Source organism: Notamacropus eugenii, chromosome 2, assembly GCF_028372415.1.
Source record: "Notamacropus eugenii isolate mMacEug1 chromosome 2, mMacEug1.pri_v2, whole genome shotgun sequence".
Classification (NCBI taxonomy): Eukaryota; Metazoa; Chordata; class Mammalia; order Diprotodontia; family Macropodidae; genus Notamacropus; species Notamacropus eugenii.
In genome coordinates this window covers 258,503,718-258,531,572 of record NC_092873.1, presented here as the reverse complement: position 1 = coordinate 258,531,572, position 27,855 = coordinate 258,503,718, and the positions used below count along the sequence as shown (strand labels likewise).

Here is a 27,855-nt window from a genome sequence, read left to right as displayed (position 1 = left end):
AGGGGCACACTCTTGTGTACCTAGGGATGATGGCCTATCTTCTAGGTGTAATCAGGTAAGAGTTCATCCAGTGATGGCCTAAAGTAGATAAGACAAGCAGTGATGACTGAGGACTTCTTGTTTAGGAGGTTCAAAGTGGATATTAGTTGGCCTGACATATATAGAAAAGTCATATGTTCAGGAACTGATGAAGAGCATCCTGAAACTTCTCAACCGTGACAGCCCTACCACGACTGGTGATCCATAGTGGGAAAATGCTATAGCCTGAAGGAAGCTGGAAAGTTTTTCTAAGGAGGATGGAGTTCCAAGAAAAAAATGAAGACATTGGCATATGCACATACTTATCATTATTGTTGTTCAATATATGTAGAGAATTTAGAAGAAAGAAGAGACTTTAAATATGAATAGCAGAACTCAGATATGGTACCTGAGAACAAGATTTGGATTTCTGGGCTTCAGCTTAAAAACAGAGAAAAAAATATGAGACATCTGACCAGGGACACACAAAGATGGTCAATAAAAATACTCTTACCTGGAGTCTTACAAATTTGATCAAATGGCCTGAAACTGAAAACAGAAGGGAAGAGAGAAAACTACTCACATATATTTTCTAAACCTGATGTCCAAGAGTGATATTTTGAATGTAAAAACAGCAATGACTCCAAAGAGGAGGAAAAGACAGATCAGCTTAAAGAGACTGATGGAGCTACACAGGAAATTCAATGACTACTGGAAGTTTTTGAAAAAGACCTTCATGAAAGATGAAAGAATGAGGATCAATAGAATAGAATGGTGTAGACTTACAAGAACTGTGTTAAGAAAGTACAGAATGAGGCTTATGATAGATGCTAACAATATAAAAGTTCAGCATGTGGGGCTTGTTTGTGTTCGAAATCACATGAGGAAAATAAAATTCAATTCAACAACCACTTATTAAGTATTAATTCTATGTCAGGCACTGTACTAGTCACTAGGGATACAAAATTAAAAATTCAACAATCCTTGTCCTCAGGAATCTTACACTCTATTTGGAAATGGAGATGCAAGAGGAATATAGCTAAATATAAGAGCAATTGAAGCATGAGGGACTACAGTCAACTGAAAGGTTGAGGTTGGGTTTCCTGTGGCACATAACATCCCAAATTCTAGGGAAGTTAAAGAATCTAAAAGTAGAAGGTAAAAAGGGAGGCATTCCAGGTGTGGGGCACAGCCTACACAAGGTATAGGCATCAGAGATGGAATGCTGAATGAGCTGCTATAAAACTCAGAATGAACTGTTACTATCAATGAATGCTAAGGTCAATGGATGTTTTTGCTTGGTTTTCTTTTAAGCTACATCAGGGAAAAGAGAAGAACCAAAAAGGGGAAAGAATTGCTGATAGAGCATATACGAAAGAAGATTGCACTTAGAGATGAGAAGACTTATTTTACTTCTGTTTTCTCTTGGAAAGGGAGCTCTCTTTGCTTGGAAGGACAGAAAATAAATATACTGAGTAAGGAGTTGAGACTGAAGTTGTGAGGTAAGAATATTTCCAGTTAACTTTAATGAGGTCAAATTGATGAGTCTGAATGAATTACATCCTAAGATCCTAAAGAAAATCATCAGATGTCTACCCAGTCAGTGTCAGCATCTTGGGTTCTATGAGTCTGCACATTTGCCAGTTTCAATGGCCTTTCTGACTTTAAAATTATTACTATTAGGTGTTTTCTATAGTAGTTGAAGCATTGACTATGGATCCAGAAAGACTTGGAATCAACTTATCCTGCTCCTGACAAAATCTCTCAGAAGTAAGAGAGGCAACTTTCTAAAGCTACACATTTCAGAAAAGATCCCAGACTACAATGAAGTGTGGAGGGAGGGTCTTCACTAGGAGTTCCCTATACAAATTAAATTATAAGTCCAGCCCTTATCCTCATACCCCAAAAGTGCTGTTTACATGAATATAATTAACATAAAGCTAGAGTACCTTACAACTGAGACTTGGACGCCTTTACAGATAGGAATAACACCATTCCATCAGCTAGTGGTTGTTTTTGTTTGTACTTGTGCGCTCTTTTGTGAGTGAGGGAAATCAGGGGAATCAGGTGGGGAAGGGAGGAGAGAAGTCTTGATCTCTGCTTTTGTTTTCAGTGGAACGTTCAAAAACAAGAGGAAATTTTTCCAGACAAAGAATTTAGGTTCCTTTCTTGTAAAAAGACATATCTCAAGCAACTATTCTTAGAAACACTAAAGATGGGAGGCAGTGAACCAACCACCTCGGTGAAGGAGTGAGTCACCACCACTTCAGTAATTATGCATCATTCTTGCTGGAGATTATGGGACTAAATGTCTGCCAAACAACAACAACAAGGAAATGGAGAGTTAATTGGGCTGAAAATATTCCTTCACTAAAGCCCTAAGGCATCAGGTGCACAGCAAATCTTGCTCTTTTGGGCAGACCCAAGCCTCTGCAGCCTCCATTCTATTTCCACTCCACCCCCATCAGTTTTCAGGTTGTGCATAATGGTCTAAAAGATAATGTTTGCTATTTATTGTATGCAGTTCTAATTGCCAAAGTTGTTTCTCCTCTCTCCAGTGCCCACACACACACTTTCCCTCTCCGCTATCTTCAGATTTGTTTTCTTTATTCTGCCACTGCAGAGGTTGTCAAAGTGTGGTTCCCTGACTCTTAGATGTGCCTGAGACTCTGTCAGGGGTTCCTCAAGGTCAAAACTATTTAAACAATAATAGATGATTTATCTATTAAAATATACCTCCTTTTTCTAATATATATGTATATGGGCAAAGTCAGATTTTTTTTTCATATTTTTTAAAAAAGCAGTCTATTAGAAGTGATTAAATGCAGAAGTAGAGAAGAATCCAGCTGTCTTCTATTAATCTAAACATTAAGGAAATTTACAAAAATATATAAACCATGCTGCTTAATTTTGAAAATACTGCTCTTTTTCATGAATTTTTTTCATGATTTATGAAGTTCATAAATCATGGGTGATTTATGTTAACTTGTAATGGGTTTATTATTTTTAAAAGAATTTATGAAAATATTTTAAATGTGTACATTTTATGTTTATTATGACATTTGTTTTTAATATGCAACACACAAATAAAATACCTTTAGGATTCTCAGTCATTTTAAAATGTAAAGTAGACCTAAAAACAAAATATTTGAGAACCACTGCTTTAACTTATTAAACAAACCCATAAAAGTTAAACCTTAACACACTGCCTTTCACAGAGTACATATGCAATATATTAGTGGGGATGATCATAAAATAGTCTTAAAGAAAGCATTTCTTTTGTTAGGAGAAAATTTCATTTTGAAAATCAGCTCAAAATAATTTGCTTTGCCCTTTGGGCAAATCACTAATATTCCTTCTCTCAATTATACTCATCCTCTCTTAGACTTCTCATTCTTCTTTTTTTTAATCTAAGATTATGAAATGGCAATAGATATGAAACTCTTTCCATGAATATCTAAGTATCCTCTATGACAACTGAAGAAGTAGAAAGGCCACCAAGAATTATTAAATCTTTCATTCTGACCTGATTTCTCCAAGAATAGGAGTTCTAAACCTGATATCTATAAACTTCTTTTAAATTTTTAAATTTATTTTAAAAACGATTTCAATTTAGTTGATTTCCTTTGTGAGACTATGGGTTTTACATTATGCATTTAAAAACCTTGTCCTGAGAAGGTGCTCTCAGAGTCTGTCAAAGAGGTCCATGATATAAAAAAAAAAAAAAATATTGAAAATCCCTGGTTTAGCGGCAACCTGGTAGATAATAATTTGCTAACCTGCAAGAGGATGATGTGTTTTTTAGACTTTTCACACAAGTAAGAATACTCTTTGATCTCAGTCATTGTGATATTGTGGACCCTAGCCCTCATTGGGAAGAGGGGAAAACTGGGAGGACAGCAAAAGATCACCTGATGTTAGTGTATTTACATTTTCCTGCTATAAGCCTATATGGTGGGTAGTTGGGGGTGTATGCAAGTAAATCATAAGTTCATCCCTGAACACAAAGTAGGTAGGGCAGTCAGTAAGCCACAGACAGGTGTCCTCTTGTCCTCTTGTCCAGAGTTCAGAGTGTGTCTTTTCCTGTTCAGTCAATAAACTGGGAATTGTAGAGATGGGAGATTTTGAGTAGAAAATAAGGAAACTTGTGGGAAACTGCTAGAAATAGTATGGAGAGAGTGGGGGAGAAGAGTGGTGGCAGCTTTTACTTAATAGTCACACAGACAGAAGAGGAGCCAGATGCCTGTCTAATTTAACAGGTAAAGAAATCAGCTTTTCTCAAAGGAAAGAGCCAGGAAAAAGAAGCTACCAAAGAATTTGTTTCAAGAAAATGAGTTTGGAGTGGGGACCTTAATTAGAAGTGAGAGCTTCCAGAGATAAAAGCTCCTAAGGATTTGAAGAGTATGACAGATGATAGCCAGGACAAGAGGCCTGAGACTAAGTAGCAGATAAGAAATGGTTTTCTTATTCTAAGTGCCATAAAGTAAAGACTGGGTAGCAGGGAGAAGCCTGGCACAGAAGTCCACACCCTAGACTAGTCAGAGGAGCAAATTTGGAAGGGTCAAGGTACCTAGAAGCATTGCCAAAGGATATTCCACCTTTATTAGAAATCTACATGGGTTCAATGAGTCAAGAAAGAAGAAACTAATAAAATGGCTGTCTAAACCAAAGATATGACTGATGTCTAAACTTTATCCTTGTAAATTCATATATAAGATTGGAACTAAATAGTAACTTTTTTGTGAATATGTAAACATACCAAGTGTTTGTAATTTTCATTCCAGCAGTAATATCCTCAGCAGTATCACCTCATAAAATAACAAAAAGTTCAAGAGAAAATGAGACTATAGAGAGCTTGGCTTAAGAACCAGAAAAACCACATGGTCAGAAGGAAACCAAAAAGAAAACAATGGAGTACATGAAATGGAACAAATCTTACCACATTTTCATATTGATCTGTTTTCCCCATTGTGAATTGTGGAACCTATATACTTAGACTCTTTTCATTCTATAGCATGTACTGTGTGAAAAATTGAAATGGAACTTATGATGAACATTGGACGTGGAGCCAAGAAGGCCTGAGTTCAAATCTAATCTCAGAAATTTCCTAGCTGTGTGACTTCAGTCAAGTCACTTAACCTCTGCCTTGGTTTCCTCATCTGTAAAATGGGGGAAATAATTATAACTACTGCCTGAGATTTTAATGGTATAAAATGATAAAATATTTATAAATTACTTTGCAAACCCTAATGCACTATAAAAACTCTAACTTATTATTAGCTATTGTGATCAAGGTTAGAGTATATTGAATATATATGTGTGTGTACACACACATATATATATACATATATATATACATATACATATGTACTAGAAGGGACAATTTTAAAGATAGGAGTCAAATCACAAAATCTTTAAGTTGAAATGGATCTTAGAAGTTATCTACTCCAACCTAGGTCTAAAAAAATCCCCTGTACAGACCAAAAAGTAGTGATCCAGTTTCCATTTTAGAACCTCCAGTGAAAGTAACTGACTACCCACTGAGTCAGCTTGACATAGTACTAATTATTTTTTGTTGTTTTTTATTGTTTTCCTCCTTGCATCAAGCTACAATATGCTTCTCTGAAACTTCTTGCCATCTCTCTATGTATTAACTGCTGGGGCCAAATAAAATAATTTCAATTCCTTTCAAAAATTTCAGTTCCTCTTGATATGATAGACTTTCAAATATTATAACTATAAACCTCTGTCTTTTCAAAGTAAACATCCCATGATCCTTTAGCTGATATATGTGACATAGTTTCCAATACCTTCACCATTCTGTTTACACTCTACCCTCACCCCCAGAATGCACTCCTGTTTGACAATGTGGTCTCAGAAGAACAGAATGTAGATAGGAGAACCAGCACCTTCAATTTCTGAACTCTTCTTTGGTATTCAATAATCCAGGGGATCCATGATCTTGTCAGTGTGGGTATTCCTTCCAACAACTGATTCATGCCTTCTTATCTTGAGCAATTCCTTTCCAAGTCCACTGAGAAATTCTCCATGATATGAGGAGAGGGAGGTTCCAAAGCATTCAGAGTCTTATCCATACCATCCTATCATCCAAGGAATCTTATATGATTTTAACAAATACAAGAAAGATATCGTCATAGAAAAGCATCTTTAAAGAGATATTTTATTCTAGTGAATCAAATAAGTTTATATGGATATGGATAAGAATATATAAATGAGATATAAAAATTATATAAGTGATGTTCTACAGCAGAACACATTGCTATAAAGGGAAGAGAATACAAGATCCCAGTGTCATTTGTTCTCTCTCTCTCTCTCTGTCTCTCTGTCTCTCTCTCTCTCTCTCTCTCTCTCACTCTCGCTCTCGCTCTCACTCTCTCTCTCTCTCTCACACACACACACACACACACACATACACAGAGTGAGAGAAAAAGAGAGAGAAAGAGAGAGAGAGAGGAGACACAGGGACAGAGAAACAGAGAGAATAGTTTGTATTCTATTTCTAGAGAAATTGGGTTTCTGGAAAGAAGTAATATAGCCAAGTACATCTGAAAATAGCAAAAAAAAAAAAAAAAAAAAAAGCTGGGGTAGAACGTAACTTTCTTGGGAGCAGGAACCGTATTTCATTTTATTTGCATCTCCAATGCCCATCACAGTGATTGGTAAGTGGCTCTGCCCTCACCACTGCATGTGATAAGTACTTCATAAGTGAATTTTATATTGGATTAGAGCTGAAACAGTGCCTTATTAGATGGTTTCAATCCTGTCTTTAAAACTAGAGACTAAATCACCTGCTATATGAGTCAGGGATGAGGATGTCTAGGGTAAAAGGAAAGGCAAAATAGTTCAAAACAATCACTAGGGGAATGACATGGGTGGAAACAGGTAACAATAACATCCTATGCATATGTATCTTTATGGCCAGTTAATCTGTAGTGTTTGGTGTCAAGTAGATTTTACTACCTTCTCCAACTATTTACTTCCATGAGTCTGGATCTTGGAAGGAGCATAATTCTGAAATATGGTTATGACTTAGCTTTGACCATGTCAGTATGTGCTTGAAGAAAGGTTGGAATTAGAGAGGCTGAGGTGTTGTGTTGTTCTCTTATTTGAGGAATAGGCAGCATTATTAAAAATTCATTTTGCCGCTCAGCCCCACCTCTTTTACCTCCACAATAAAAGTTCTTCTTTGTGCACCTCTTTTATGAGAAAAATTTTCCTATTCTACCTCTTCCTTCCCACTTATTCCAGGGCATCATTTTTTCTCACCTCTTCATTTGTTTTTCCAATCATTTTAACACAATTGATTCACATCCATGCCTTCTGTTCATGTAAACTCCTTTTAACTATCCTAATAATGATAAAGTTCTTAGGAGTTACAGGTATCATCTCCCTATGTAGGAATTTATAAAGTTTTACTTTATTATGATTACTCTTTCATGTATATCTTTTTATGCTTCTCTTGAGTCTTGTGTTTGAAGGTCAAACCTCTTCCTGACCAATTTTTCGACTCCCTTACTGCCTCTGGGCTGAAAGCTTCCAAAGCTCCTGCTATTGCTTCCACTGCCTGTTTGGGCTCCAGATAAGTGTTCACCCTGATGTCACAAACCTCCTTCTGACTTTATAGGATTTTTTAGGCCAGAAAAAAAATGCCTCATCCAGGCTTTTGGTTGCTTCTTTTGCTCTAAAATGTCTTTTGTAGCATTATTTTAAAGTTGTTTGGAGGAGACTGTCAAGATAGCTCATCTGTGTTACCTCTAATCCATCATTTTCCCCACTCCATTTCTAAAGGTCTTTTTTCCCCCATCATCTTTCTTCTTTTAACCCTGAGTGATGTTTTCAATCACTCTTCCTCATCATCCTCCTAACAAAATCTGCTCTCTGGGACCCCTTGGAAAAAAGTTTATATAGTCATTCACAATAAAGTATGACAGTATTGCTGTTCCCAAGAATAATTGTATTTTGGCAGAGTATCATGGTGCTCCAATAATGGAATTCTTTTTTTTGTTGGTAAACCTGTGGGAAAGAATTTTAAAATAGATAAGGGTGAGGGTCTTCCTATACCCTTGCAAACTGCACCATTTATTTAACTGATTATATTTTGATGGAGTCTGGCCCTGTCCCAGCCTCTAAATTCAAACCCTGATACTCTTGTTGAGCTATTCCCAATACAAATTACTGTACACTCCATTTTCTGCAGTAAAAGAAGTAGCATGAAGACGGTGGAGTAAAAGGATGACCTGTCAGAGCTCTCCCCTCAAAACCCACAAAGTACCTGTAAAAAATAACTCTAAAAAATTTTTAGAGCAGTAGAAGCTACAAAACAACCAAGTGAAAGAGATTTCCAGGCCAAGGCAGCCTGGAAAACCAAAAGGAAAGATCTATCACACAAGGCTCAGGGCAGAGTGCAACCCAGTCTTGGCCATACCTGCAGCATGGACAGGACCAGAGCAGGCTTCAGGGCACTGCCAGCAGCAGCTATGGATCACAGATCCCTCAACCTACAAATGCCAGAGACAGCTTCAAAGGTCAGTGAGAAAACTTTTTCACCTGAGTGAGAAGGGAGCAGGGTCCTTCTGCCCTAGCCCTGGCCCCAGGTGGCCCCAGACTCTGGTAGTGTCCATTTTTGGAGCCCTCAGCCTAAAGCCCCTGGGGAAATCAAGCTCTGATCTGGGTTTCAACCCTGAGTGGTGGCCCTGGGTTGAAGAGGAGTGCTGGTCTGGTGGAGCTGGTGGAGGCTCTGGAGAGGGAATTCTACTCACAGATCCTGGGCAGAGTGCAAGCCAGGAGATGAGCAAACTCCTCTCCCTTAATTGTGCCACCTTGGAGGGACTGAGAACTTACAGGTCCCCAGAATATACCCTGCTCTTGACAAAGGAGTCAAAAGTCAAGTAACTGGCTGGGAAAATGCCAAAAAGGAGAAAACAATAAGACTATAGAAGGTTACTTTCTTGGTGAACATCCTTTTAGATGAGGAAGAACAATGCATACCATCAGAGGAAGATATAAAAGCCAAAACTTCTGCATCCAAAGCCTCCAAAATAAATATGCATTTGTCTCAGGCTATTGAACAGCTCAAAAAGGATTTTGAAAATTAATTAAGAAAGGTGGAGGAAAAATTGGGAAGAGAAATGAGAGCAATGTAACAAAATCATGAAAAGCAAGTCAACAGCTTGCTAAAGGAGACCCCCAAAAATACTGAAGAAAATAGCAGCTTCAAAAATAGAGTAACCCAAATGGCAAAAGAGGTCCAAAAAGCCAATGAGGAGAAGAAGGCTGAATTAGCCAAATGGAAAAGGAGGTTCAAAAGCTCACTGAAGAAAATAGTTCTTTCAAAATTAGAATGGAACAGATGGAAACTAATGACTTTATGAGAAACCAAGAAATTACAAAATAAAACCAAAAGAATGAAAAAGAAATAGAAGATATTGTGAAATATTTCACTGGAGAAACAACTGACCTGGAAAATATATCCAGGAGAGACAACTTAAAAATTATGGGGCTACCTGAAAGCCATGATCAAAGAAAGAGCTGAGACATCATCTTTCATGAAATTATCAAGGAAAACAGCCCTGATATTCTAGAACCAGAGGGTAAAATAAATATTGAAAGAATCCACCAATCACCTCCTGAAAGAAATCCTAAAAGAAAAACTCCTAGGAATATTGTAGCCAAATTCCAGAGTTCCCAGGTCAAGGAGAAAATATTGCAAGCAGCTAGAAAGAAATAATTTGAGTATTGTGGAAATACAATCAGGATAAGACAAGATCTAGCACCTTCTACATTAAGGGATCGAAGGGCTTGGAATACAATATTCCAGAAGTCAAAGGAACTAAGATTAAAACCAAGAATTACCTACCCAGCAAAACTGAGTGTAATACTTCAAGGGAAAAAAAGATCATTCAATAAAATAGAGGACTTTCAAGCATTCTTGATGAAAAGACCAGAGCTGAATAGAAAATTTGACTTTCAAACACAAGAACCAAGAGAAGCATGAAAAAGTAAACAGGAAAGAGAAATCATAAAGGACTTGCTAAAGTTGAACTGTTTACATTCCTACATGGAAAGATAATGTTTGTAACTCTTGAAACTTCTCTCAGTATTTGGGAAGTTGGAGGGATTATATGCACATAGACAGAGGGTAGAGGGTGAGTTGAATAGGAAGGAATGATATATAAAAAAATAAAATTAAGGAGTGAGAGAAGAATATATTAGGAGGAGAAAGGGAGAATAGAATGGGGCAAATTATCTCTCATAAAAGAGGCAAAAAAAGTTTTTTCAATGTAGGGGAAAAGGAGGGAGGTGAGAGGGAAAAAGTGAAACTTGCTATCATAACATTTGGCTTAAGGAGGGAATAACATGCACACTCAATTTGATATGAAAATCTATCTTATACTATAGAAAAGTAGGGGATAAATGGGATGAGGGGATGATAGAAGGAAAGACAAATGGGATGAGGGAGTAATTAGAAGTTAACACTTTAGGGGAGGGACAAGGTCTAAAGAGAGAACAGAATAAATAGGGGGCAGGATAGAATGGAGGGAAATATAGTTAGTCTTTCACAACATGACTCTTACAGAAGTCTTTGGTAAAACTACTACATGTTGCCTACATGTATACTATATATTGCCTATATTGAATTGTTTGCCTTCTCAGTGGGGATGATTGGGGAGAGGGGTAGGGACAGAAGTTGGAACTCAAAGGTTAAGGAATGAATGTTGAGCATTATTTTTGCATGCTACTTGGAAATAAGGAATACAGGTAATGGGATATAGAAATCTATCTTGCCCTACAAAAAAAAGAGAGAAGATGGGGGTAAGGGAAGGGAGGGGTGTGATAGAAGGGAGGGAAAATTGGGGGAAGGGGAAATCAGAATGCATGGTGTTTTGGAGTGGGGAAGGGGAGAGATGGGGAGAAAATTTGGAACTCAAAATCTTGTGGAAATGAATGTTGAAAACTAAAAATAAATAAATTTTTTTTTTTTAAGTAGTAGCATTCGCCTCCCCCTGGAGATGTGAAAACACTATGAAGAATAATGAAAATGGGTTTATTGTAAGAGAAATTCACATATCATGGATGGGGAGACGCTCATCCCATAAACTCTTGTCCCTTTTCTTTGAGTTGACAAATCTAGTTGTTTTCATGATATTTGATCACTTTCATTTTCTGCCCACATTCAATTCAAAGTCTTCCAGTCTCTTGCTACTGATGGTAGCTCCCAGCTGTCTAATCAACTCCTACACTATTCATGGCATGACTATGGCTCAGAGCCAGATGGCCTTCAGTATGTTTTAGAGTCCTATTTTTCCCTTCTGCCCAGATCTGTGAAATTATATCAGTACAGTTTTGAACTAGATAACCACATTTAAGTGTTGTGTTGTTTGGGGGTTTTTTTAGATAAAAATACAGGTCAAATATGGTTTTGTGGCCTGTGTGATTAGGAAGGGGGGCATCCCATAACACCAACGCATCTTTCTTCTTTACAGAGATTTTACCAACAGAACATGAAATCATTTGACTTATGCAGAGATTACTTATCTGGCAACCTCAGGCATCTGAAACAATTCAAAATGGGATAAGAATGGTTAGAATACACAAATTACAATGTAGGAACTTTACCATTCCATTCCTTTCCTTTCTTATTCGTAGGAATATAAAGCTAACTCAACCAGCTATTTGTCGGACTCATCCCCTCTAAGATCTTGCTCCATCGCTAATAATCCTTTCTCTCTCTTGTATTTTCAGTCTTCTTCCATGGGCTCCTTTCTTTCTTTCTTTTTTTCTACAAATACTGAGCTTGCCTCTATGTCCAAAAGATCTTTCCTATCCTTTTACCCTAATAAGTACCATCCCATCTGTTGCTTCCCTTTTAAAACCAAACATCTTAAAAGCGTATTTCACATTGATCTCTACTTCACTACTTATTCAAACAATCAATAATTTTTAATTATTTTAATTTTAATTTTTAAAATAAATTTTAAAATGTTTAGTATGTACCAGAACTCAAGATAGGCATTGAGTAGTTGCCCTTGAGGATTTTACACTTGACTAGTGAGAGTACAACTTGAACACAGATAAATAAGTAGAAGAGTCATACAAAATAAATTCAGAGTAATTAGAGAGGAAGGCACTAATAAGGTAATCAGGAAAGTTTCTTGAAGGAAACTGGTATCAAGAAGTTAAGGTGAGGAAGAAGAGTCTTCTACGCATAGTAGACAATCTAAGCAAAGCCAAATAGACAGGGGATGGAATGTATGGAAGTAGGAACAGCAAGTAGGCCTATTTGACCATTATATTGAGTGTGTGAAGGAGAACATTATGTTATCAGACTCAAATGGTATGCTGGAGGCAGATAGCAAAGGCCTTAAAATGCCAAGCAAAGAGCTTTGTCATTCTTATTTTGGTCCTTTAGGACCAAATGGCAATTGAGCTCTGGTGGCAATAGAAAATGGGAGAGAGTGTGTGTTTGTGCCATGATACATTCGGTAATTTATGACTAACTGGATAGGAGATCTGTGGGGAATGGACTAGAGAGTCAAGAGGCTGAATATAGGGATACCAGTTAGAAGGATATTGTAACAACCCAAGCAAGAAACTAGGGAAGTTGTGTTATGGGAATGAAGACAAATGGTTACATGTGGGAGATATGATAGAGATAGAATTGAAAACAGTTGGCTATGATTGTCTAGCTCCTCCCTTGCCAACTTTCACAGAGAAATTCTATAGCTCCTTTGAAGCGAAGTTAAGTATAATCATTGTGTGATATTTAGGGTTTAGAGTGAGTGGAGCAGAGATGATAACTGGTAGCCACATGGGGAGGAAAGAGAGAGAAGAGAACTTTCAGAAGAGAACAGACAAGTGCTATAGGCAGATGTTGTGTTTGTCCTTCATTCTCGAAGAGGACCATGACATCAAGATGATGACATGACTTGCAATCGACCTTGATTTGAGTGAGAGAGGGCTGTGCAAGGTCACCAACCTCACTTTCTTCTCCCAAGCCATCTGGGTCCAGTGGCCTGATATTCATTAGGATGATTGGAGATAACCCAGGATGCAATAGGAGACCCTAGCCCTTTCAGGTTAAGGTCTTATCACATTCTCACCGTAGGCAGATGGGCACCAACCAAAAATGGGAATGGACTTTTCCTCCATTGTATGGGCATACAGGAGAGTGAAGACATTTTCCTCGTCCCTCTACTTTGTAGGCACACAGACATTTGACTTTTCTACTCCTAATTACATGGATCTTTCCATGTGCCGTGGTGGTAATTTTTCTTAAACTTGATTAGCTTTCATAAATAGTTCTTTTTTTTATTGTTTTACCTATGATTACAAATGCACTAAGAGGAGATCTTAGCCTTGAGGAGGTTTCATATTTCACAGACTATATAAGCTGGGAACTCATTCTTGGTTTAGTGGTCAGAGGCATATATTAGCTTCATAGCTGACCTCCCAAGAGTAGAATGAAAAAGTAAACACGAGGTCTGCCCCTGAATCCTGAAACCTGTCTTTCATTTCTAACAATTGCAGTCAGTCAATAAACATTTATTAAGTGTCTGCTATATGAGAGGAACTGTGCTAAGTACTATAGACACAAAGAAAGGTAAAGAACAGTCACAATAGGCAGGAGCTCACAATCAAATGGTGGAGACAAGGTGTAAACAAATAGGGACAGACAAGCTATATGCAAGATAAAATGGAAATAATCAACAGAGGGAAGGTGCTTTAAGGAGGATTAGGAAGGACTTCCTGTAGAAGGCAAAATTTTAACTAGTATTTAAAGGAAACTAGGGAAGTCAGCAGTCAGAGATAAGGAAGGAAAGAATGACATGCAAGGTGGACAGCCATTGAAAATGCTTGGAGTTGTGAGACAGCTACCTGCAGGCCTCTAAGGCTGGGTGGTTCTCTCTTCCAACCCTCCCTTTCCCAGTATCTAGAGAGAGAAAGGGGAAAGAAATAAAGGAAAAAGTCAGACCTCTAGCTTCTTGTCAATGCAACCAGTAGGGGGAAAGTCCAGGTCTCTTGGCTTATACTTAACTGAAGGTGCCCTTCTCCAGGAGCTGGAATTGATCTTTCTCTCCTCCCTTTGCTCTGCCTTTTGAAAGGTACCCCTAAACTTCAGACAGGTACCAGATTTCATCTACTTTGAACCTAAACTTTTGCTCATCTTCAGCAGATAACCCTCCCCAGGGATCTACCACTGAATCCTGGAAACTTGGCTATCATTGGCTTTGAGAAGCAAATGAGTATGAAAATTCAAAGATGACTTCCATGTTATGAACACGAGTGAGTGGAAGAACAATGATGCTCTTGATAGAAACAGAGAGATTGAGGAGAAAGGTGGGTTTAAATGGAAATATAATGCATTCACTTTTAGGCATCCCATAACTTAGCTTCTGCCCTCACAGAACAGCTCTTTGAAAAGTCATTAATGAGCACCAGATTCATGAATCCAGTGACGTTTTCAGTCCTCATATTCCATGACCTTTTAGTACCAGTTGGTGCTATTGACTATTGTGTTGACATTTTCTTCTCCTTTGGCTGCTAGAACATTGGCTCTTCCCCTAAGTCTATTCTTTCTGTCTTTCCTTAATGCTCTTCTTCCTGATCCTTTATCTGAATGATTTTTCCAAGGCTCTTTGGCCTTGTCAGCTACAGATCTCTTCCCTGAAGCATTTAGTCTAACTGTGAGGAAAGGAAACACATCAGATAATGTTTTCAGATTCCTACTATTTAGTCAAGCTTGGAGTCTGATAGCATAATAGGCATAAACAACCCAGGTGCATCTCAAGGTTGCTCTTATAACTAATAGAAAAAAATTGGAAAATCTCCAGGGATACTCAGTTTTCTGGAACATATAAAGACAGAATTAACTTCCAATTGCCTGGATCCCATGGAAAAAATCCATAGGCTTCCACAAAATTCACTTCAGAGGCAAGAAAGTTAGGGATCCTTATACATCTATAAATACAGCAGTTATACTTAGTTCCACTTTGTCATTCCTCAACAGTATCCTAATGATGTTCCACCAGATTCTGCCTTCAGCAGAATGGTTTAACAAATGCCAGTGTCAGGGACATTCTGATGTTGTCTTTTATACACTTACTCATAATCACCACTCTGAGGCAATAATTGCAGGCAGATGTTCCCCATGCTACGCTGTCTTGGGGGAGGGAGTGCTCCCTCTACAACTACCACACTTCCCTCTTCACCTACATTTTCGAAAAGTTATTCTTTTCTTCTCTCCAGATATTCCTTGGTGATATTATGCCATCTCTGACAATTAATAGCTATATGACCAGGACAAGACACATAGATTCTATATGTTTTGGTTTTCTCATCTGTAATATGGAGAGGATAATATAAATTGCTCCTAGCTTACAAGGTGTTCATTTGGCTCAAACAAAATAAAGTACATAAAGCATTGTGTGAAACTTAAAGCACTATAAAAATACCATTAGTATTGGTATTATTATCTACTACCATGACTTCAACTATAACCTCTTTGGCAGGTGGTGTGGCAGATAAAGGGTTAGACTTGAGAATTAGGAAGACCTGCATTCACATCCACCTTTAGTCACTAGTTGTATAACTATTGACAAGTCACTTGACCCCTCAATTTCCTCATCTGAAACATGGGGATAATAATAGTATCTGCCCCACAGGGTTGTGGGGATCAAGTGAGAGAACATATGTAAAGTTCTAGACAAATATTAGCTCTATGCGTATGATTCCAGAAACCTATATACCTATTGCTGATCTTTCTAATGGGTTATAGGGTCACATTTCCAACTATCTACTTCCATGTCCTAAAGCTTTTGGGGGAAGATGACAGTATCATTGTAGGCTTGGACAATACAGCTCCTAGAAGCTGATTTAAGAAAAAAAAAATGCAAGCAAGAGCACACCCATGAACAAAAGATTTAATGAAACTAGCAAGCACATGGCAAATCACAGATTATCAAAGGAAAATCATAGCTTACTAAAAATATACAAATACATCAAGATTGACTTGTACATGACAAAGATAAAACGTCTAGCAAAAAGAACCACCAAAGATACTAGAAATACAATTTTCTGATATGAGGATTGGAATTGTGCCCACCCTCACATGAGAGATCGAGACAGACAGACATGAAGACAACTGGTCGCGTCTCTGTTCACCAGAAAACAACAAAAGATGTTTTTATATATTGCCTAATAGATAAGGAAGAAGACCATCACAATAATCCCTACTTTATTCTTTAGTAGAAGTAGGGCAAGAGAGTGAGAGCTTCCTGTATAGTCTGAAGAAGGAGTCAGCATGCAAAAATAACAGTAGAAGGCCTTTGTCTTCAAGTCTCACCTCCTAACTCTGATCATCAAATTGCATGCTAAGATCCAAGCCAGATCAATTTCACCCCCTGAAAAGCTACAAATAATGGTGTGTATCTTCCCTTTTCAAATGATGAAAGATATGAAGGACAATAGAAATCACCCCCACCTCATTTTTCAAGGGTTAAATCCAATTTAAATAAAGAGTTCCTGACTTGTCCTTAAATATTCATTTCCTTTAATCTCATAATATGATTTGTTAGGACCCACTTGTTTTGGAGGCCAAAGATACCCTCCCCCATGTCTCTCTGTATCTCTCTGCCTCTCTCTCCCTTCCTCTCCCTGATTACAATCCGTTCTTAGGGTTTCTTAGCTGAGCCTCATTCATACCAGTCCTTTGATACTTTAGGTTTAATATTGGAATACAGTGAAACAATCAAGTCATTTAACAGTTAATAAAAGGAAATTTACTTACAGCAAGAGAAACTTGCTCTGTGTTCATCAAGGGTATGCACTGAGGACATCTTAATTTTTTTTATTCAGCTGAGAGAAGCTCCCCTGCTTCTTTGTTGCCTGATACAGTCCAGCAACCAAACATCCTGGAGCTCCTCATGGGTATTTGTGCTCCATCAGCCCAGAAGTTATGCCAAGGCTGGAGTATGGCTTCAAAATTTTAAGAGAAAACTTTGTCTAACCTCCAAGGGGGCAGGAAGTTAGAATATTGCTGCTATCACCAGAAGGTACCAGGTGTCAGAGATTAATTATTACACCACTGAAAGGACTGTGCAGGCCAGGACCTAATATAAATCTCCCCCCAACATCATTGAATCAAGATTGGATCTTGTTACTAAGCAAACAAGCCCTCGATATGATCACATCTCCTCTTTAATGTACTTTCAACATCTCACTCATGTTTAAAAACAAAACAAATAATTTTCTTCCAAAATCTACTGATTCTGACTTCCTTCTTTCTCTCAATGATATGACCATCTTCCCAAGTACTAGTCTTATAGTACAAGAATCACTTCTGGCTCTTCTGCCTTTCTTATCCCTGACATGAAGTCTTATTGATTCTTCAATATCTCTTAGATCTCACTCCTTTCTATTCCCACTGATACCACCTTTGTTCAAGACCTCATTGACTCTTACCTGTTCCATTTAAATAGCTACTCCAAATGACTTTCTTCCTTCTATTCTTTCCTTACCCTCCAATTCATGCAACACAAAACTCTTAGATTAGTCTTCTTAGATAGATAGGACCACAGCTCTCTACTGTTTGTAAATGACTTACCATTGTCTGCCACATGGGATAGAAGTTACTTGGGCCAAATACAAAAAGTATGTACAGTGTAATTACTTTGGTTAGATGAAGCTCCCTTTTATTATTCTAATGAAGCAGGTCTTGTGAACACAGCAGGGTGTAGTGACTCAAGTGGTCTCAGATAGCCACCAAAATTCAAAGGCAATGATCTCGAATGAATGGGACCTTTTCATATATACTCCTAAGTGATTAAGAAGCCTCACCCATACTTCAAGAGGCCACCAGGAATCTAAGTCAAGGGAGGCATAGCTTCAGCCTTACCTCACCCCCAGACCAGCGGAGTGTGGACTGTGTTGCCTTTTAAAGAAAATCACATGACTCCTTTTGGATGGGGAGGAGAACCCAGAGAAATATTCATCCTATCACACTTCCCATAAAAAAGAACATTCCCAATTTGAAATTTCTTGTCTCATGTAATAAAGACACAATCTGCTCATTGGCATACCTAAGTATGTGCTGGATATAGCCAAGTACACCCACATGTCTCAAAAAAAGACTGGCTTGGGTGGGGGGAGGACCAATGGTGACACCACGGTACTTTAAAAAAAAATTTAGATATTAAGAGATGTCAGGCAACATTCAACACAAATTTAATACATAGTAGGTATGGATGATTTGTGTATGATTCTAAGTCACAGAAGATTTGTTAATGTAGAAGATAATGAAAGTACAACTTCTGTGGATCATCTTGGCTAGAGATGGCCTTTTGCTTTCAAAGGTTATACCACAGTTTGCAAATTCTGGACTGTATATCTCTTGGCAGGTTGTGACTGTATGTTTCTTGTCTGATACCAAGTAGATTGGCTGCCATGTGACTGATGTGGAAAGGTTGCAATGTGTATCCATGCAAGGCAGACTATGATTACTGAAACTACAAATCCCCAAAGTGCTTAAATATGGAAATTCAGGATTAGTCCTTTGGTGATACTAATTATTTTCATCCCAATTCAATTTCTTCCCCAGTGTCTCAGCTGAGGTTAGGCATAGTTACTCCTAATATGAAAGACCTTGAAGACTTATCATCTAATGATGTTGATAATCAGAAACAGGTGTTTATTCCTCAGGGTCAGCCTTGACAAGAAAGGTCAAATTGGCAGAAAGAAACAGCACAAATAAGAGCTGTTTTGGAAGAGAAAAAATGGAGATCCCACAATTCCTTTTGAGAAAACTAAGGTATTAGTCTCAGTCCTGTTCTATTTCAGGCAATTATATTCAGCATTTTCTTCTGTGCTATTATGTAGATGCAACATTCTTCTTTACTCCCTTTCTTAAATTGCTGTTTAATATTGCTGGGTAAACAGCTGCCACATTCCCCTCCAAAGTGGGTTATGGATACTTACAGTGCCTGGAGTAAGTTGTGAATCCTTTTGGATGAGAGGTGCTACATAAAGGATGAAATTATTAAAATGGCGATGAGCACTGTTCTCACTGAGTCTATAATAGAGTCTCAAATTTTGCTGAGAAACAGATGGGCTTAGAACTCTTCTCTTGATCTGGAATTAACAAATTCCACTTTCTGATTATGCTAATCTAGGAAAAGTTTAACATAAAGCATATGTGTTTGGATTCCAAGATATTTTTTATTTACAAGCAAAACTAAATTTAGTGTCTCCTCCCTTTTGCAGGCAATTTTTTTTCCTGTTTTATTTTGTAAAATTTAATTCAAAAACCTAGCATAAGCTTTCAAATCTGGTTTCATCTCTAAAAGTAACAGTAGGCCAAGATTCATTTTGCAGTATTAGCAAATTACTATCAACTTCTAAATGATTCTAAAAACTATTTCTTTTTAATGAACCACACTCGAGAATAAGTACAACTATTTCTTTTTTCCCCTCTAAGATCTGTGAAATCATGTGTGTGTGTGTATGTGTGTGTATGTGTGAATGTGAGTATGTATGTGTGTGTGTGTTTACTTCCAAATGCGATTGGTTGGTTCTTATGTTTTTGTTCTATAAGAAGACCCAAATGGCATCACTGTTGGGGTCAAGGTACAGTTTGTCTGACTGTAGCTGATCAGACCAATATGGGCTCAGAAGGCTCTACCATAGGTTGGGCACAAAAGCTATCCTTGAGAGGCTTCTACATTAGTGAAATCAGGCAGGAGTGATCATACCTTGCCCTTCATTCTTAAGGTCAGCTAACTGCAGTTCTCTCAAACCTATATGGAAAGGACATAAAGCCACAGTTTCTCCATATTTAATACCTCATTCAATTCCCCAATACTTTCTTGGTCTTAACATTGTGGAATAAAATGATTGAAGTAAATTCATTTTTTTTTTCTCTCGATCACAGCCCCTAATTGAGCATGAGAGCTATGATGGGTACTTTAAGAGAATGGAAAAATCCACAAGACTGCCCTGCCTTCAAAAAGCTTATAGGCTAAGTGGCCAAGACAAGTTGTAATCAGATGATGTTAAATGACAGTGTAATTATCCAAGTGGTATAATGAATACCATAACTATCAAACAATGGCACCATATGTGGCTTCAGAGGAGAAAGAAGTCACTGTAGGTTCCAGAATGAGGGAAATCTTCATAGACTAGGCTCAGGTGAGTTGGATATCAAAGGGTGAATAAGATTCAGATAGATTGTGTTGGAAAGGAAAAGGAATGTCATGAAGAAAAAACAGGAAAACATGGGTACTTAGGAAACAGTGAATAGACCAGTTTGAAGACTATTCATGTTCTTTGACCACTTTGGGGGAGCATCTTTTGATCTTATGCCACTCAGCTAAAATAGTCCTCAGAGTAAAAAAATTCATATTCATAAAATACATATCAATAAAAGAGATAAAGCTGATGAACCTTCAACCAATCTGATTGAGAGGGAGGAAAATTAAATTAACAAAATTAAAAATGACTGAGATGAAATCACAAACATGGAAGTAAAAGGAATTCCCTGAATCTATTATACTATACATAATTATATGATAACCAAACTGAGATTTTAAAAGAAATAGAGAATTATCCTAAAAATTAGGTATGAAATACAACTAAAGTGAATAATCAAATTTTATAAAAATAAGTTGAACTTGCTGTAAAGATACTGTGAAGGAGAGAGGGGAGGATCTGCACACCCTAATTCAGATGAACTTAACATGAAAATTCAATCCAAATCAAAAATAAATTAGTCTCCAAAATTGAGAAAGCACTTTACCAAATTCCATTTATGAAACAAATATTATCTTAAAGTCTAAAAGTGGAGAAGGATAAGGTAAAGGAAGATAACTATAGACCAATATCATTAAAGATTTTAAATTTTAACATGTTTGGCCAAAAGATTAAAGAAATGTATCCAAAAAATCATTCAGTATAATCAAATTGTATTTGTAACAGGAATGCAAGAATGGATCAATATTAAGAAAACAATATTATAATTTTAAAGTCAAACACGCCTAAAGCCATATTACTATCTCAATAGATGCAGAAAAGGCCTTTTAAAATAACTTATTGGCATCTTTTCTCTATCACCTGAATTTTTAATTCTTTATTCTCTCTTTTACAGAGCTATCCCAGATAAGAAAAGTTTTAATATTTCAGGGCTTATTAAAGACTGAGTCATTGAGTTTACTTCTTTCCGATTATTCCATGTCAAGTCTATTTCCCTGATCTATCTTTTTTAAAAAATAGTATGAATAATTTTCATTATCACTAATTTATTATGTACTTTAAGATCTGATAATGCTATTCTTTCCTTCTTAACTTTTCCATAATTTCCCTTTATACACTAGATTTTTTGTTCCTCAAAATTAATTTAATTATTATTTTGTCTGTTTCAGAGTCCCTTTGGTAATTTGATTGGCTTATCACTCAATCTATAAATTAACTTAGTTAATTGTCATTTTTATTATTTTGGGACTGCCCAGCCATGAGCACTGAATAACTAAGGTTATTTAAATTTTATTTATTTCTGTGAGGAGTGTTTTGGTAACTCTTTTGATACCAATATCAGTTGTGTTTGTGTAAATCAACTCCCAGATATTTTACAGACTGAGTAATTGTTTTGAATGGGACTTCCCTTTCAATTATTACCTTATGAATTTTGTTACTGCTTTATAGAAATGTTGTTGACTTTTGTGAGTTTATTTTATAGCCTGCAGCTCTACTGACGTTATTAGGATTGTCAATTAATTTCACTGCAGATTTATGAGGATTTTCTAGGAAACTCTAGTGTCAGCAAATAGAGATAGTTTTATTTCTTATTTGTCTCTCTTAGTGCCTTTATTTTTTTTTTCTCTCTGACCCTATTAAAGCAGCTGGTGGTACAGTAGATAGACTTGAGCAAAATTCCAGCTTCATGTCCTTACTAGCTGTATGACCCTGGAAAAGTCATTTAACTTCTATTTGCCTCCATTTCTTCAACTGTAATATGGGGATAATAATATCACCTACATTTCATGGTTGCTATAAGGACCAAATTAGATACTTGTTTGTTTATTTTATTTGTTTTTTGAAAAAATGCTTAGGACAAAGTGTTATATACATGTACGTTCTTTCTCTCCCTTTTCCTGTTAGAACTGTAAGCACTTCAAAGTAAAAGCAAATAACAATGCAAAATAGTGAATATTTGCTTTTTAAAATATTTATTAGAAAAAATGTCTACTCTGTTCATATAATTCTGACTTTGGGGTTTAGATCCTTTTATCACATTAAAAATTGCTTTTCCATGACCATAGTTTAGGTTTTTATTGCAAATGAAAGTTGTACTTTGTAAAAGTATTTTTCTACAATATGGAATTATGAAAATGAAGTCACTAAAGTGCCTGTACCCTTTGATCCAGAGATCGTACTACTAGGCATACACCTTCAAGGAGGTCATTGATAAAAAGGTCTCTATGGATGCCAAAATAGTAATAGCAGCTCTCTTGGTGGCAGCAGAGAACTGGAAAAAACTAGATGCTCATCAATTGTGGAAGAACTAAACATTGTGGTGCATGAGTGTAATGGAATATTATTGTACTCTTAGAAATGAGGAATGAATACAGAAAGGCATGGAAAGATGTCAGTGCTGAATGAAGTAAGAAGAGCCAAGAAAATCATGTACACAATGACTACAAGTAAATCTAGCAAAATTATAAAGCACAAACATGACCCCAAAGAAGAGGCTAAAAAAACCACTCCCACCCCACTCCTTTAGAAAGGTAGGAGGCACACAGGTGTAAAATATGGCATACATTTTCAGACCTATTCAATATATTTAAAGCTCAATAAGTACCTATGGCTCTCATTACCTCCAGGATGAAATATGAAGTCCATTGTTTGACTTTTAACTCCATATAACATGGTTCCTTCTTATCTTTCCAATATTCTTACCTTCTACTGTTCTCTACACATTCCACTATCCAAACACACTGGTTCCTTTGTTGTTTCTCTTGCAATTCTACATCTTCCTTCTGTACTTTTTTGCTAGTTATTCCCGATGTCTGTAAAGTTCTTCTTCCTAACCTCCAATTCTGATGATCCCTGGCTTCCTTTAAGACTCAGCTCAAGCATCTTCTTCTCCAGGATACATTTCCTGGTTCCCCACCACTACCCCCAGATGCCAGTGCCATCCTCTAACATGTGTTTTTGTTCTGTCTTTGTTTCCTCAGATCTTTGTACATAATAAATACTTAATAAAGGCTTATTCTTTATAGACAATGCAAAACAAATTTAGTACAATCAGGAAAAATATATATAAATGACCAGAACAACATATGTAGAAGGAAAATTAACAACAAAAAATGAAATGAAATTCTCTGAAATTATACTAAGGTTGGCCATTAAGATGCTACCTCCCCAGTATCCATAATGTTCATTATTTATGCTTTATGACTGTTCAAACTCTTGCTGAAGTATCAAAATACATACAATTAAGAATAGTTGGTAGTGGTTTAATATCATCTATGAATTAGTCAATATTGTTAGTACAATGGCACCTTAACAACCTATTCTCCAGTAGGAAGCTCCTAGGCTCTAAGCTCTGACCTGAGCCCTTTGAAGTTTTTTTCTTTGTTATTTTCTTAAACAAAGGTATGATGATTGCCTTATCAAATTTACCGATATCAAAAAGTTGGGAGGAATAGTTAACATGCTGAGTGATAGTCAGGATCCTAAAAATTTACAGGTAAGAAGAGTGACTAAATTTTATATGATGAAATTCAATAGGGATAAATGTCTTCTATGCAGGTTCAAAAATTAATTTCACAAGTGTAAAATGTGAAGACATGGTTAGAGAACAGTTTATTTATTTAGGGTGGGATTTAAGAAACTACAAATTTAACATGAGTCAGCAAAGTGATAGCCTATTTTCTCTAACTAACTAATGCAAAGGGGATAGAATGTTGGGCCTGGAGTCAGAAAGATCTAGTCACAGACATTTACTTGCTGAGTGACCCTGAGCATATCACTTAATCCTGTTTGCCTCAGTTTCCTCATTTATAAAATGAACTGGAGAAGAAAATGGCAAGCCACTCAAATGTCTTTATCAAGAAAATTCCAAATGAAGTCACAAAGTATTGGACAAGACTGAATGACAATAATGATTAATGCAATCTTGGACTGAAAAACTTCCAAGAAAATAAGATAATGTTTCCTCTATACGCTGCTTTGGTCAGATCATATCTGAACTGTTATGAGAAGTACGTTGATAAACTAGAGAGTATGTAGAGAAGGGCAACCAACATGATAAAAGGCCTTGAGGCCATGCCACATGAGAATCATTAGAAACACTCAAAGAGTTTGTTTGATTGTACTCAAAGAGAAGACTCAGGAGACAGGATGTCATCCCTGTATTCAAGTATTTGAAGGAATGTCATTTGGGAGAGATTGTAGACAACCTGCTTAGTCCTGGAGGTTAAAACCAGGAACAATGAATGGAAGTTATAAAGGAACCAATTTAGGCTTGATACTAGGAAGCAAAATCTTCCTCAAAATAGAGATATCCAAAAAATGCAATGAGCTGCCTCAGGAGGTGGTGTTTTACCCCATAGAAGACCTTGAAGCACAAGGCTTGAAGCACAATTAGCATAATCTAATTGGTTTATAGTCACGTCGTTTTTTTTTTAATGGGGATTCCTTTGGACTATAAATTGGTCTAAACGAACTATAAAATTCTATGACTCTGATATACATATATGTGTGAGGACATATATGCATGCATATTATATTTATATATATGTATATGAAGAGAAGGTATATATACATGTGCACACACATATACATATATATGTATGTTTGTATGTATATACTTATATACTTACATTTTACATATGTTAGTCTAGTGGAAAGAGTGCTGAACTTTGAAGCGAGTAAGCTGAATTTAAACCTTGACTTTGACTTTCTTTTGTTCTGTGACAAAAGGCAAGTAACTCTCTTAGCCTCTGTTCCTTTATTTGTAAGAATAATAATAATGCCTAAAATACCTAATTCATGAGGTTATTGTGAGATTCAAATAAGCTCATCTATGTACAGTTTTATTGTAAGTTTTAAAATCTTATTTGAATGTTAGCTAATAGCATCAGTATTAATAATGGTACTTAATTGAATGCTCACCTGTGAATGGTGCTATACACAAAACAAATAATACAGTCATGATCTTCCTAAAAGTCAGCAACCTAAGATTTACTACAATTATATGTTAAGAATTATTGAGAACATATTACAGGTGAGAAGCAGCATTACTTAGTGTTTAGAAACCCAGGAAGGCCTGAGTTCAAGTTCTACCTTTGACATATGCTAGCTATGTGACCTAGGCAGGTCACTTCATCTCTTAATGCTCTTGGCCAATCTAAAAGCCTGTGAGTTGCAGAGAAGGTATCAATCCGCCTTGGGAAAGGGGATTTTCTCACCTGGGAGTTCCTATCCCCATGTTACAGGTAAAGGAAAGAGGAAAATTTAGTGGGCATTTCTTTGTTGAAAGTAGGGGGGAAAATGGCATTATAGGGAACCTGTGGGTTAAGTTTTCTGAATCATTACAACATTCCAGTTAGTCAAAGAAGTCCTGGATAAGCTAGAGCTTCTCTGAGATATTTGGTAGCAGGACGAAATCTGTGAACATGGCAAGATTCTTCAAAATGTTGGACAGTTGATTATAGAAGCATGCATATTAGAGCTGGAAGGTAACTTATTCAAACTTAATCATTTTATGGATGAATAAACCAAGGCTCAGAAAAAGTGAGTGACTTGACTAAGGTCACACAGGTATGAAGTGGCACAGGTATGCACTGATATGAATTTTCTGAATATAAATATACCTTTTCGTTACAGGACCATGCTGTCTCTCTGGTTCACAGACAAAAATGAAACTAATGAATGAAGAAGAGATAAGTGATCTTGTCCAATCACAACTGAAAGTCAAAGGAAAACAAGGGAAGTTAAATAGTCCTGGGCATTTTGTGCAGCTCATTAAAGCAGAGATGAAGATGATGCCATCACAGAATTTCATAAACATTTATGCTTTTCAGAAACATATTTATAAACCTGGAATGACTTAAATGAACAGATGCAAAGTGAAGTCAGCAGAACCAGGAGAACATCGTACACAGTAACAGCAGTATTTACAATGAAGAACTGTGACTGACTTAGATATTCTCAGCAATAAGGTGATCTAAGACAACCCCAAAGGATTCATGATGAAGCATGCTGCCCTCCAGAGAAAGAACTAATATTGTCTGAATGTAGACTGAAGCATGCTATTTTTCACTTTCTTTCATTCATACATTTTTGTCTTCTTGTACAAAATAACCAGTATGGAAATGTTCTATGTGATTGCATATGTATAAATTGTATCAGATTGCTTACTATCTCAGGAAGAAGGGAAGAGGAGGGAAGGAAGAAGGGATAGAATTTGGAACTCAAAACATTTTTTTAAAGTTTTCTAACATGTAATTGTGGAAAAATGAAATATTTTTTAAAAATAGATTTATAGTTATTTTCTTATTTGATCCTTATCATAAACCTGTGAAATAAACCAAGTATGTATTGTTATATTGTTTTCATTTTATATTTAAAAGCAAATTTCCCTTTCTTGTCCCTCACACAGTCTTTCCATGTTTTTCACTGGCACTAAAGGATAAAACTTACTTAGAGGGAAATATCTACAGAGGCTGCCTAGTTTAGCTGCACCAACTCATTTATAAGGTTCATGTGCCAATAAAACCCAGAATCCCAGTCTGTATCTACCAGCTTAATGCTAACCAAGCATGGGAAACTGCCCCTTCCTGGATTTTAATCTAGTAAAACTTCATATATAAATTCACTCAAAAATCATCACTATTTCATTACTTCACTTTATCCTGCTTGGTTCTTCTTTCTATATTTCCTCCTTAACATGAGCCCAGTAAGCACTGCTCAATTAATATGTAGGTTAGATTCACTGACTAAAGCAAAACCAGGAGTAACAAATATAGTTTAAAAAAAAGACATTTAAGACAGCAACCCCAGCTGCATTCTCTTAACACTCTTCTTTCCCTGATTTTCCCCAGGTACACTATAAAAAAAAAATTAATTTCAAGGTCACATATGGGAAATAAGAAATATCTCCCTCAGATCCAGCTGCCTATACCCTCTACTGACTTGGGTAAATGATTACAGTCACACATTTTCACCTAACTTCCTCCTTCCCTTTCCTCCTCACCTCTGAAATATGCGGCCAAAATGCTTTGAAGTTCAAGATTATCAGTTACTAATGTGGTCACAAAATGGAGAGTTCTTACCCTGATGGCACTCATCATTTCTTCCAGTTTTATGCTAGATCTTTTTGGGAACTCTATCAAGTGCCTACCAGATGCATCTGACCTGCACTAATACGAAAGAAGCAGAGCTGAAGATGTAAAGCAATCCTCCACTAGAACTCACGACTTCTCATATATTCTCACTTGTCCCTTTATGTTAAGGAAGGACTTTCTTCACTCCTATCTTGCCTTCATGCATATCAGAAAATGTAGAGGACACATAAGGAGTACAGAGTGAGTGTGTGAAGAATTGGCACTCTTCACTGGTTATTTCATAACATTTCATTTTGTTGTTGTTTTTTTTAATTCTTGTTCCATGGATTCAGTTTTAATTGCTCTATCTCTAAGGAACAAAAGTCATTTGAGGTTTTTTGAGAGTTATTGGGACTGGAAAAAAATATCTAGTTCTCATAGTTGATTATATGACCTAGAAGTTAGGGGATAATTGTTCCAAGACCTACTTCTTAGGATT

General features: G+C 36.7%; 2 long non-coding RNA genes across 2 annotated transcripts in view; one reads left to right on the top strand and one right to left on the bottom strand.

The window, feature by feature from the left end:
• LOC140527144 (uncharacterized) overlaps nt 1-27,855 on the bottom strand; it is a 233,725-nt gene that overhangs the window by 32,668 nt on the left and 173,202 nt on the right. The window lies entirely within an intron of this gene.
• On the top strand, nt 18,699-26,637 carry LOC140527141 (uncharacterized). Its single transcript, XR_011974694.1, has 2 exons — nt 18,699-18,844; nt 25,918-26,637. It is a non-coding gene; the product is annotated as an uncharacterized lncRNA (long non-coding RNA).